Source organism: Lipotes vexillifer, unplaced genomic scaffold, assembly GCF_000442215.2.
Source record: "Lipotes vexillifer unplaced genomic scaffold, Lipotes_vexillifer_v1.1 scaffold611, whole genome shotgun sequence".
Lineage (NCBI taxonomy): Eukaryota > Metazoa > Chordata > Mammalia > Artiodactyla > Lipotidae > Lipotes > Lipotes vexillifer.
Window position 1 is genome coordinate 1,896,733 of NW_006785619.1, and position 9,070 is coordinate 1,905,802.

A 9,070-nucleotide genomic window follows, 5' to 3' on the forward strand; every position below is an offset into this window, starting at 1 on the left:
CCGAAATGTGTTAACATAAATGTCAGATATTTTACACGTCTGCTTTATGACGCCTGCCTTCCTTGATCCCATCAGGGCATTGTGCATCATCAGCTCATCTGGCCCGAGGTCCAGCGTCTAAATCTGAGACCCTGTGTGTGAGGCGGACACCCTGGGGCCCCCGCCCGGAGGTTAACAGCCGTGACCTCGCGCCCGCCGCTGCCGGGCACAGGCTTCCGGGGTCCGCTGGGTTCTCCCTGCTTCCCCCGCGCACGCCGGCCGCGCGGCCCGGGTACCCTCCGGGTCTGGGATGCGGAGCCGGGGTGGGGCGGGGGTCTCGGGCGGGGCAGCGTCCCACGCCCGGCAAGTCCTCCGCGAGGCAGTGCCTGTCCTCTGGCGCCCCCTGCTGGCCGCACGAGCCCGCCCTCAATCCCGGCCGGGGAGGAGGAGGAGACGTGGCGGGGCGCGGCCCACCCCGCCCTTTCCCATCCCCTCCCCCAAGTCTCCCCTCCAGAGCCAGCCCGGCGGCATCTGCAGAGGCATCCTGACGGGCCCCACCCCACCCAAACACCCTCTCACCATCCCACTCCACCCTCAGCGCCTCCACCCGAGAGGGTTCTCCATCGGGAGCACCTGCAAGAAACAGACCCTCTCTCCTTTTTACTCCCTAGAGTTTGGCACAGCGGGGGTTTCCCTCCCGTTTCCCCCAAGAGGGTGTGTGTGTAACGCCCGGCCTCGAGGAGGAGGCTCTCTGTTTCCTCGAATCACCTGCTTGCCCTGTTTTGTTTTGTTTTTTTTTGTTTTTTTGCGGTACGCGGGCCTCTCACTGCTGCGGCCTCTCCCGTTGCGGAGCACAGGCTCCGGACGCGCAGGCTCAGCGGCCACGGCTCACGGGCCCAGCCGCTCCGCGGCACGCGGGATCCTCCCGGACCGGGACACGAACCCGCGTCCCCTGCATCGGCAGGCGGACTCTCAACCACTGCGCCACCAGGGAAGCCCCTGCCCTGGTATTTTGACACGTCCTCGGTTGCATCTACGAATCGGGTGGTCCAGGGCCAGTTTGGCGCATACAGGCAGCTGCCAAGGCATCTTCTCCTGTCGGTGTACGTGCCCGTGTAGCGTTTCTGTTGCTTCTGTACCTTGTGGGCAAGTCAGGAGAATCTTTATCCCCATCACCCACCATCCCTCCCTGGGGTCTCACTGCCTTTTCCAGAGCTGTGGGTCAAGGTGCAGGGCTGTCTGGGGTTCACAGAAGTCTGTGCTCTCCCCCACTTCTCTCCTCTTCCCTCCTAGGGTGAGCCCAGCTTTCTTACCACCCTTCACCCCCTACCTCCACTCTTCCATCTTGATATTTGCCTCTGAGGCATCTAGGAAAACCTGATGGATTTAGGTTGTTGCGAACCAATAGGCATAATATTTTCTGTTTTCTATCCTGTCCCATCCTCCCTCTGAGACAATTACCTGTTTGAAAAGGGAGGGGGGGGGAATATCAGGAGGAAGAAAGATCTAGGTTAACGTCTCAAAAAATATTTCCTGCCATATAGGCCAGCACAGTGCTAGGTACACACAGAGTACTGGGTGCGAGGAAACCACTTTTTGTCTATGTTATTTTCCATGTCTTAGATTCCATGTAAGTGGAATCACACAGATAAACTATATTAAATACATTTCAAAATGGACGTTACGGAAATTCCTTGTATTGGTCAACTATGTTGATGTTAGTTTCTGTAACAAACAATCTTAAGTCTCAATAGCTTACCAAGGTCCAATATGGGTTTTCTCAGTGGGGCAGCTCTCCCGGGAGATTCTCTTCCAAGCAGTGAAAAGTGTAAGCCCCTTCCATCTCGCAGCTGCATGACCTCCAAGGTCGCTACGGAAGGGAAAGAAAGAAAGCAAAGGCCCTTCTGCTCTTAACAAACCCATCGCCATGTCCATTCACTGACCTCTGGTGGGAACCGGTCACATGACTAGTTATGTTGCAAGGGGCTAGCGATGTGGTTTAGCTGTGTCCCCAGGAGCATCAAACCAGTTTGTGCTGTACTCCTTTTGAGAATTAAAAGAATGTTTGGCTGTAAGCTGAAAGCAGAGCTTTATAGAAGAACTAATTATAGACAAAGAAAGAAAAAAACAGGCCAGTCACAATCTCAAGTATGAAAATCCTTGTAAATCAACTATACGTAGCAATTAAAAAAAAAAGAAAATCTTAATGAAAACATTATCAAATTTAATTTAGTGTAATGTTAAAAGAATAATTCACCAGACCATGAATATAAAAATGGTTTCATATTACGAAGTCTATTAATAAAGTTAATTCTATAAATATGTCTCAGGAGAAAAGACATGATCATTGGGATATATGCTAACAATGCATTGAAAAATTCAACATCCATCCTGATTTTTAAAATTCCAAATTATTAGTACACAAAGACACTTTATCAACGTGATAAAAAAACATCTGAACTCAACAGATAACATTAAAATTTACATTAAAGACATTTTTGTTAAAATTAGAGACATGACAGGTTTTCTTCTGTCACTACAATCATTTGACATTGTTTTGGATGCTCTGGCTATTGCAAAAAGACAAAAAAAAGTTTTCTTTTTTTTTTTCCTTTTTCTTTTTTTCATAATGACAGATGCTGTGATCATGTAGTGTGAAAATCCAAGAGAATGGTTAATTAGTGAAAAACAATTAGAATTTAATGTAATTCTATGCTATTTATAAGAAGATTGAGGTTGATTTATATGCATGGACATGGAGAGGTTTCTGTGATAAATTGCTATGTGACAAAAGCAAGATGCAGAACAGAATATGTAGTCTGTGTGTGTGTGTGTGTGTGTGTGTGTGTGTGTGTGTGTGCGCGCGTGCATGCATGTGTGCCTGCAGTGTGTGTAAAGTTAAGCACAGCCCTAGAAGGATAGCACCATATTTCTGGGGAGAGAATGACACGGGGGTGGGGTGATGGTTCTTTATATTCCTATATTGTTTAATTTCTTTTTGTACAATGACCACATGTTATTTTTGTAATCTTGAAAAAAATGAGAAAAAGGTATCCATCCATATTGGCAGCAACAAAAGAAATTCTTAGAAATAAATAAATTTAGCGAGAAATATGCAGGATCTTCAAAAAGAAAATTTAAAATTTTTACTCAGTGATATAAAAGAACTGAGTAGAGACTTACATTTCTGAATAATGATTCACTATTGTAAAGAGGTAAATTCTGTCCAAATGGATTTAGGAACTTGATGTACTTGCAATCAAAATCCCAGAGAGATCTTTTTCCCCCAGAAGCTGACAAAATAATGTCTAAATTATTTGGAGAATTAGAGCACTTAAATATTGAAAAAGAAGAATAACAAGAATGAATGTCCACTGCTCCATACTAAAATATGTTATAAAGATAAAATATTAATGTTCCTAGTGTCACTCCAGACAGAAAGAGCTTGGGCGAGTAACTTGGTCTAAGACAGAACTGACTCTCTAGACCCCCTAAAGCAGGGGTCCCCAACCCATGGGCCACGGACTAGTACCGGTCCGCGGCATGTTAGGAACCGGGCTGCGCAGCAGCGGGTGAGCAGGGGCGAGCGAGTGAGCGACACTTCATCTGCCGCTCCCCATTACTCGCGTTGCCGTCTGTGGAAGAATTGTCTTCCACGAAACCGGTCCCTGGTGCCAAAAAGGTTAGGGACCACTGCCCTAAAGGTATGAAAATTCACAGGCTTAAAAAACACCTCCGGCCAAAACCAAAACAAGTTGAAACACACATCTGGAGGTCTGTTGAGCCCACAGTGCCACAGTTTGTGATCCTTGCTACACTGAATCAGAATAGAAAGCCCAGAAATAGACCCAAGTTTATATAAGGATGCATTGTAGGCTAATGTGGCATTCAACCAGTGGAGAAAGTGTGGATTATTAAACAAATGGTATTGGGGTAACTAGCTGATTATTTGGAAAAAAGAAAAATATATACAAATGTATTTTATTTTTCAAGTAAGAATCGTATATACTTAGGGAGTACAACATGATGGTTTGATATACATCTACATGGTGAAAATGGTAACCACAGTCAAGCTAACTAACGCAGCTACCTCACATAGATACCATTTTTTGTGTGTCTGAAATCTACTCTCTTAGCAAATTTCCAGCATTCAGTACAGTATTATTATTTATTTTTTTATTTTTTTATTTTTTTGCGGTACGCGGGCCTCTCACTGCTGTGGCCTCTCCCGCCACAGAGCACAGGCTCCGGACGCGCAGGCTCAGTGGCCATGGCTCACGGGCCCAGCCGCTCCGCGTCATGTGGGATCTTCCCGGACCGGGGCAGGAAGCCGTGTCCCCTGCACCGGCAGGCGGACTCTCAACCACTGCGCCACCAGGGAAGCCCTCAGTACAGTCTTATTAACTATAGTCGTCATGCTGTACGCTAGATCTCTAGACTTATTCATCCCACACAACTGCAACTTTGTACCTTTAGACCAACATCTCCCTACTCCCCTCAGATCCCCACTGCTCGAACCACCATTCTACTCTCTGCTCCTCTGTATTCAACATTTTTAGGTTCCATATATCAGTCAGATCATGCTGTTTTTATCTTTCGGTGTCTGGCTTGCTTCATGTGGCGTAGTGTCCTCGAGGTTCACCCATGTTGTTGCAAATGGCAGGATCCCCTTCCTTTTTGAAGGCTGAATAATATTCCACTGTTCGCATATACACCACATTTTCTATATCCATTCATTGGCTGACGGACACTTAGGTTGTTTCCATATCTTGACTACTGTGTTTATGCTGCAATTAGCATAAGAGTACGGATATCTCTTTGAGGTACTAATTTCATTTCCTTTGGGTATACACCCAGAAGAGGGATTGCTGGAATGATTGATATGGTAGATCTATTTTCAGTTTTGAGGAAGCATCACACTGTTTTCCATATCGGCTGTACCATGTAACATCCCCACCAACAAAGCACAAGAGTTACAATTTCTCCACATCCTTACCAATACCTGTTATTTCTGGGGGTTTTTGAAAGAAGCTATCCTGATGGGTATGAAGTGATATCTCATTGTGAAAATATGTTATTTTTGAATTAGAAGGGTAATGAGTGAACCTATTCTCACTGTCCATCATTGAAACAAAATTGATACAGCTGGAGCCCTCCTGATCCCTATTGATCCACCATCCAATCCCATGTCCCAGAAATGAGCATGCATTCAACAAATACTTATGCTGAGTACCTGTGACGTGCCTGACACTATTCTAGGCTGGGATAGAGCAGTGAACAAAACAAGCTTCCCAATCTTACAGTGATTGGGAGAGAAAATAGGAAATAAACTCTGGTGACTACATCTGAGAATGTTGTCTTTAGGATGCTGCCCCTACTACCACCACAAGTGACCGTGAGTGGGGAGGAGTAGGGAGTTGGGACAAAGGAGCCAATCAAGGCCCACAGACCCAGGCACCTCCCATAAAATCTCCCCAACTGGGTTGTTTATCCTCCAGGCCCTGTGGGCCCAGGGCCCAGGGTCTATGAGCTTTTCAAGAGCTTGCGACAATGTTTGAAACCTGGAAATGATAGTTGGCTCTAGAATACAGAATGAAAACCACAAAATAAAGAATAAATGTTTAATTAAATGCGTACAAACATGGTATTCCAACTTCATGAAGTGTTAATTTTAGCATTCATACAGCGTTTCGCACATTTGAAAGTAATCTGTGGATTTGATTTCTTCATTTCTCAAAAATTCCCAATTATGCACAGATTTTTGGGAAAAAATCAAAGCAAATTGCGAATTAAATGAGTTATTTATAGACAAAAATTTCAAAAGTGTGTTTACAAAAATCCTCTCACATTTTCTTCCCCAAAATTATATTTAGTGTCGATGCAAATTATACTTAGTGTCGATTGGAGTGCGTTTTTAATCTGTTTGCTGCAGCAGGGTTTAGGGCTGAGTGATGTACCCAGTAGGGTTGGGTTGTCTACAGATGGCCCAGTTGGGTTGTCACTAGTAGGATCGTGCAAAGCCAGGGCCTCCCTGACCCCAGCCATCTTTTCACAGAATGGTTCTCTTATTCCCTTTCGGCAGTCTGCTGAGGCTGAGGATGACAGGCCCCTTCAGAGGCAGTTTCAAGGGCTTCTTACAGGGAAAGGATGAGGCAGAACCTTGGTTGTATTCATCTCAATGAATAGTCATGGGCCAACTCTGACCTTGGCGCCTGGCCCCAAACCTCAGCCTGCTCCTGGGCTTGTCTCTGAAACGATAAATGACTCCCTGCTGTGTTCTGATGCCTGATTTCCCAACGCTGGTGTTTCTGAGAAGTGAACTACCACTGATCCAAACGAACGGCTCTGCTAGGCAGCAGCTGAAACCATCCCTTTCCTTCTGTTCTTGATGTTCTAGGAGTGTGGCTCTCTCCATCAGGAAGGGGGCCAACACTCTCAGTCCAGCTACGGGAGCTTCTGCCAGTCACTGTGTCATCACCTTGGAGAGACCTAATGAGCAGAAAAAAGTTTCTCATGCTCTGATCCAAGTTACTCCATCTATTTTATTATTCCCCTCTCCTGGGACTCCTTCAGCACTGACGCTTTTTTTCTAACCTCAAACAATTATTTCAATACGTAGTCATCACACTTCTGTCTTCAAACATGAAAACTGATTTTTCAAAGACAAAATATTGCCTTGCATACATATATGAAGTAAAAATATAAAGAACGACTGAGAATGATAAACACTGAATTAGGATAATGGCTACCACCTCTTGGTGATGGTGGAGAGAAGGTTGCTATGTATTGGTCGTGAGTAATGTTTTAGATTGGGCACTGGGCACACAAGTGTTCATTATGTTATTCTGTGTACTATTGGTAAGTCAGAAATGTTTCCTAATAAATTAGAAAGGAAAGATGGCATCTGCTCCCGTGGTGGGTTAATCGCACTTGTCATTCTCAGCACTTGCTGATTCTCCTCGAAACCGTTTTCCAATCAGTGGTTTTCCCTTTCTCTCGTGACACCTTTCTCGTTCTCCGTCAATACCCTCCCCTTCTCATTCCTTGAAACTTGATTGCCATTCCACCCTCTAACTTGACATTCATTTTCGTTAATAACTCTCTCTCTGTTGGGTGTCCCCCCCATTAGGCCTCTATATCACCTTGGAAACTGTGTGGTCTTAAAATATCTCAGTGTCTCTTACCTGCCTGCCGCCTCTGCGTGTACTGCATGGAATCACAGAATTTTAGAGCTAGGACAACTTGAGATCATCTGTTCCGAACTTCTCGTTACAGAGAAGAAAAGAATGGAGGCTTGGCGACGAAAATTCATCTTCAGCCACAACACATGAGGCTGATTTCAGGTTTCCCACAAGATTGCAAACCAGGAGAGGTTCTTCGCTCCTGTCCTGAGATGCTGCAGAGATGGGAGGGAGGTTGAGGGATACCAGAACCGAACATAAAAACTAAGAAGAAAACCCTAGGGAAACAGAAAGTGGTTGGATTTCTCTCTCTCTCTCTCTCTCTCTCTCTCAATGGTAGCCTAGAGCAGAAGAGGGCCAGATACCAAAAAAAAAAAAAAAAAAAAAAAAAAAAAAAAAAAAAGGGGGGGCGGCCCAGGCCATTTCTCTCCTTTACATTGCTGGGCAGGGAACTCCACTTCACTGTACAGTAGAAACTAACACAACATTGTAAGACAACAATACCCCAAAAAAAAAAAAAAAAGAAAGAAAAAAAGAAAAAAAAGTCGGGGGGGCTCGGACCATGCCATTTCTCTCCTTTACATTGCTGGGAAGATCACTGCACACCCTATTTCCACTGTTTGGCAAGAAAATAGCATTAGCCCAGTGCCAATGTGATACCAGCCCAGAGCAATGAGGTGAGGGGGAGGCAGCCTTGGAGCAGATACAGGGGCACCCAGGCTGGACACACTTAAATGTTCCCTCTTTCAAGGGACAGAGAGTTGCAAGAGGGAGGTAGCCCCTGGAAAAGAGCAATGTCTGGGGAGGAGGCTCTGGAAGATTTACTGAGAAAGAATATTGCCTGGTTGGGAGAGGGAAGGGGGGGTGGTTGCTTTCAGACAGCAACACAGAGACTCTCTGACTGCCTGAGTACACACCGCCAGGCCAAGGTCATTGGTGGTTCCAAGGACACATGAGTTCAGAGGGGAAAATAATGGGATGTCTGAGGAGGGTAACTGTTATAAAAGAAAAAGGGAACGGACAGAAGAACCTATTTCCCTGTACCAAGGGAAACAGAACGAATGGATTAAAGGAATAAGCATTTAAAATAAACATAACAAATATCCTCAGAGAGAGGAGGGAAGATATCAGGAACATGAAGCTGGAAGCAAGCATAAAAGATGAACGAATTCACAGGACATGCTGGATATGAAAACTGAGTGAAGTGCTTAATGGATGCATTGAAGAGCAGATGCACATAGACAGAGAGCAATTAGTAGGTGGAAGACCATTTTTAGCGACTCTCCCAGAAGGCATCAGAAAGATATCGAAAATAAGCTAAGATACAGAGGACTGAAATAAAAAATAGAAAATCTAAAGTAATAATGGAAATTTCATAAGAAGAAAAAAATGTGGGGAGGGGGAAGGGTAAGCTGGGACAAAGCGAGAGAGCGGCATGGACATATATACACTACCAAACGTAAAATAGATAGCTGGTGGGAAGCGGCCGCATAGCACAGGGAGATCAGCTCGGTGCTTTGTGACCACCTAGAGCGGTGGGATAGGGAGGGTGGGAGGGAGGGAGACGCAAGAGGGAAGAGATATGGGAACATATGTATACGTATAACTGATTCACTTTGTTATAAAGCACAAACTAACACACCACTGTAAAGCAATTATACTCCAATAAAGATGTAAAAAAAAAAAAAAAAAAAAGAAGAAAAAAATAGAGAGGGATGAAATATTTGAAGAAAAAAATGACCAAGAATTTCCAGAAGAGACCTCAAATTGAAAAAAGTTCATATCTAAGAAGGAGAAAACAAAAAACAAACAAAACCCAAAAAACAAAAAATCGACCACACGTAGACATAGTGCAACAAAATTAATTCTTTTCATCAAATTTGGGAAGATTTTAGTCATTATGTTTAAAA